Genomic DNA, 5,000 nt, shown 5'->3' on the forward strand with positions numbered 1-5,000 from the left:
AATTGCATACTAAACATTTGTTGTTATATATAACACTACATGGAATGGGCCCATTTTAAGCGGATGTGGGTGGCTCTTAAAAGAGCCTTTGGGTTCGAGTCGGGGTGTTGAGGTTCCGAAGAGAGTGGGTTTAACCGCCGAAACCGTACAGGGTGCGTCCCTGACGTTTCAGAGCGTAGACCACGTCCATGGCGGTAACGGTCTTCCTCTTGGCGTGCTCGGTGTAGGTGACTGCGTCACGGATCACGTTCTCCAGGAACACCTTCAGGACACCGCGGGTCTCCTCGTAGATCAGACCGGAAATACGCTTCACGCCGCCGCGGCGAGCCAGACGGCGGATAGCGGGTTTGGTGATTCCCTGGATGTTATCGCGGAGAACTTTGCGGTGACGCTTGGCGCCTCCTTTTCCGAGTCCCTTGCCGCCTTTGCCTCTTCCGGACATGGTGTGTTCGCTAGTTGAGTTCAAGTGAATGAATGATTTCAGCGCCGGTGCGCGGTGCGCTATTATCTGCGTTTGGTCGACCTGATTGAGGCCGGCGGCACAGAAAGCGCGCCTCTGTTATATGTTCGGAGGCGTTGCAAAGGGGAGGGCGCTCGTTCTAGGGGACTAGGGAGGAGCGATTTCAAAGATGACGTGAAAGCAACTAACGTGCGCGGGAAACATACTCAAATACTGATATAGGCTATGTGGAACACAAGGCCAAACTGTGACAACTGGGAGATCAGCTAGTACACTGTGTCCCTCTCCTCATATTGTTGTTGTTGTTGTTGTTGTTGTTGTTGTTGTTGTTGCACCTGATTCTACTCATTGAGGACTTGGTAATTTAGGTGACAGGTTGTTCAATCAGCTGTGGCTGTCCAGGCCTACAAGAAAAATGGGTCCTGTTGGGGGTAGCCTACTCTACCGCTGGAGTTGGGAAACACTGAAATGGAAGGGGGACACGCAGTGAGCAAAACTCCTAACCACATAAAAACACAGACACTTGAGATCATTAAGAGCTATAAGGAGTCCATCAACTACCTGGTCAGTCAAGTCATATAGGGGGGGATTTCATGGCCACCTGCTGGAGCAGAAGTCATGTTTGCCAACACTGGCCTTAAAATCATTAAATTTAGGAGCTATAAGGAGTCCATCAACTAACTGGTCAGTCAAGTCATATAGGGAGGGATGTCATGGCCACCTGCTGGAGCACAAGTAATGTTTGCCAACACTGGCCTTAAAATCATTAGGAGCTATAAGGAATAAATCAACTCATCATTCAAGTCATATAGGGAGGGATCTTAGCACCACCTGCTGGATCAGAAGTACCCTTCACCGTAGGCACAAGAGAGCCATCATCTCTCAACCGGTGCAATTTCCATAAGTATGTGGTAATAAAACAAACAACGACAGCTCCTCATATAGGCAGTGGTTTCACACATTTTTCTCCAAGATGTTCAAACGTTCATAGATGACCAGCAGGGTCAAATAATAAGCACAGTGGTTGTAGAGGTTGCAACAGGTCAGTCAGTACATCAGGAGTAAATGTCACTTGTTGTTAGTGTTGTAGTTCCTATTTCTACGGTGTTGCCTACCTGCAGCAATCATGATTTACCTGCAGTGTTGATTGCAATTACGTAATTTGTCAACTCATAATAACAGATGTTTTGCAAACCGTTGATGTTTAAATAAATGGATTCCCGGTGTCCGGATACCTTTTCTCTTAAGGGATGTGATTGAGTGAATCCAAAGTAAGTTGGTCTAAATACATAATAGGATGAATCATTCAGGTAAAATAACACAATGTCTATTTGAGTCGAATCAACGTAATATAATCCTTTTTACGTCTCTATCATCTTTACTCAATGTATTGGACCACATCAACTCAACTTACTCAAGCTTATCTACTCATAAAAACAAGCAAAAAGATCTACTCAACAATATGACGTGTGCTTTTGTTGACTGTAATAGCTTGAGTACATTCCACAAAGTCATTTTTTACAGTGTATCTAAAGACACGTTTGTTGTGGTGATGCACTTTTTCTTTGACGTTGAACTTGCATTGAACAGACAAATCCATTTCGTTACAACCCTTTTGTAGTATGACTTAGGAATATTTGTTGATGATCCTAATGTCTATGCGTGAATAGTGATTGGTTGTTGGTGAAATATTGCTGAGAACCCATCATTTCCTGGCCTTTTTTCACTATTGAGCTATTTTGAAACATTTGTTTTGCTATTGGATTCATAATGGTGACCTGGGACAAGTAATTAGTGAAACCAGAGTTCAGCAGTTGCCATTAAAGCGATCGAACCAAGTCATCCTAATAGGCTAGTATTAGCCTAAAGCAGGGTTTCCCAAACTCGGGCCACATTTTGGGAGTTTTTGCCCTAGCACTACACAGCTGATTCAAATAATCAACTCATCATCATCAAGCTGGGAGTATTAGAATCAGTTGTGGAGTGCTAGGGCAAAACGCAAAACGCGCACCCCTTGTGGACCCCAGGACCGCGTTTGGGAAACGCTGGCCTAAAGAGCAAATGCTGAAAGGGACTCACCATGAGGTGCAGTACCCACATTTAACCACAAGATGGCCTCCGTGCTCCATTGTAAAGTTTGGGCCTCTGCATGAGTCTCTCAGCAGCACTGCAACATGGGACTTTCAAAGTAAGTTGGCATGCAATGTTTTTTCTGGACTGCATGCAAGGCTATTATTACACACAACTAATAGTGTCAATTATTCATCTGAACACAATTCTTGTTACTATTCGGCCTATATTATCACTCGTTTCTTTTTCCCCTCCTTTGTAAAGCATTTTACTGTGTTACTATATAGTTCAAAGGAAGTGGATGATGCCAGATGGTTGTGTATATACACACACACAAACATTGAAGCTAGACTTCAGGCAACTAAAAAGGTGCAATACGTAGCTTTTAGACGTGTTAGTGAACAACATACATGGTGGCTAATGTAGAGGTGCGTGTATACATGGAACAATTGTGCCTTTTTGATGGAAATATGGAGGTGGCTCTTAAAAGAGCCTTTGGGGGATATTCGAGTTCAGGTCATCCTCATTTATGCGCGCTCTCCGCGAATACGGCGGGCCAGCTGGATGTCCTTGGGCATGATGGTCACCCGCTTGGCGTGGATGGCGCACAGGTTGGTGTCCTCGAACAGGCCGACCAGGTAAGCCTCGCTAGCCTCCTGTAGGGCCATCACGGCGGAGCTCTGGAAGCGCAGGTCGGTCTTGAAGTCCTGGGCGATTTCTCGCACCAGGCGCTGGAAGGGCAGCTTGCGGATGAGTAGCTCAGTGGACTTCTGGTAACGACGGATCTCTCTCAGAGCCACGGTGCCGGGCCTGTAACGGTGAGGCTTCTTCACACCGCCGGTGGCCGGGGCACTCTTGCGAGCAGCCTTAGTGGCGAGCTGCTTCCTGGGGGCTTTGCCACCGGTGGATTTGCGAGCGGTTTGCTTGGTTCTGGCCATGGCGCTGCTCTGACAGTCGGGAGTATAGCCTCGAAATGCCTATGTGAAGTTTATAAAGCCGGCAGTGGCGCCTGCTGATTGGACACCATCTCCCCACCACCCCGATTGGCCCGTTTCGCAGGCCTCCTCCGTTGGCCATTGGACGGGAGGCCCGGCCTCTCCAAAACTCAAACTCCCGGTGCGCGCGCAATAGGACGCCGCCGGCCCTTTACGCGCAATAATAGTCGCCAAAGTCAAGAGTGACAGCTTATAGGCACGTATCATCTAATGCTAGCCTGCTATGGCAAATGAGGCCAAGTAGGTGTTGTTGTTCATGCAAGGCCTCATGTGGGCACAGAATGTCGAAATAGTTGTGTATACACCCACTCAATGTATTGCGGTCATAGAAAGGTACTTTGCGCTTTTGGAGAGCTAGGTGGTTGGCTCTTAAAAGAGCCTTTGGGGGTTGAGTAGTCAAGTTGAAGTCGCAGTAGCGAATTTACTTGGCTTTGACTGCCTTCTCGGTCTTCTTGGGGAGTAGGACTGCCTGGATGTTGGGCAGCACACCACCCTGAGCGATGGTCACACCGCCGAGCAGTTTGTTCAGCTCCTCGTCGTTACGGACGGCCAGTTGCAGGTGACGGGGGATGATACGAGTCTTCTTGTTGTCACGGGCAGCGTTGCCGGCCAACTCCAGGATCTCAGCAGTCAGGTACTCGAGTACGGCGGCCAGGTAGACTGGTGCGCCAGCGCCCACACGCTCGGCGTAGTTGCCTTTGCGCAGCAGCCTGTGCACACGGCCCACGGGGAACTGGAGGCCAGCACGGGATGAACGGGTCTTTGCCTTCGCCCTGGCCTTGCCTCCGGTTTTGCCTCTTCCGCTCATATTGGTAGCTTGAGAAAGTCACAGAAAGTCTGAATGAGCCGCTCGCCACTTCGAGAGCCGTACATATACCTCGCCACAAGAGGCAACGATTGGCCACCGGGCCGGTGTGGCCTTATCCAATTGGAGCGAGGGACAGACAGATGGACAGACAGACAGCCCTAAGCCGGTTCCCACCCACAGGCAGCGAGTGAGAGGCTACTTTGTTTCCCTCCGACTTTGTTACTTTGTGTCATTTCGCGTGAGCGCCAAAATGTCCGAAATGACATCCACACATTATTTCTCTCCAAATGGGAAACAAACAGCTGGTGAGGGTGCACTCTTGAGTTTGAAATCGAAGCCACTATAGTATTGTTATTGTTATTACATGGCACTTGTAACACATCACAGCAGCCTGCCTCTGAACGGGAATAGCCCAGTGGCTCATATATAAAAATGGCTGTTGAGGGTGCACTCGTGAGTTTCAATTCGAAGCCACTATAGTATTGTTATTGTTATTACATGGCACTTGTAACACATCACAGCAGCCTGCCTCTGAACGGGAATAGCCCAGTGGCTCATATATAAAAATGGCTGGTGAGGGTGCACTCGTGAGGTCGAATTTCTGAGCCATTTTGGCCCTCTATTATATGCCTCTCCCTTCGCACACACCCAGAGTGGGACAATGTTG

Source organism: Coregonus lavaretus, assembly GCF_964263955.1.
Source record: "Coregonus lavaretus genome assembly, contig: HAP1_SCAFFOLD_497, whole genome shotgun sequence".
Classification (NCBI taxonomy): domain Eukaryota; kingdom Metazoa; phylum Chordata; class Actinopteri; order Salmoniformes; family Salmonidae; genus Coregonus; species Coregonus lavaretus.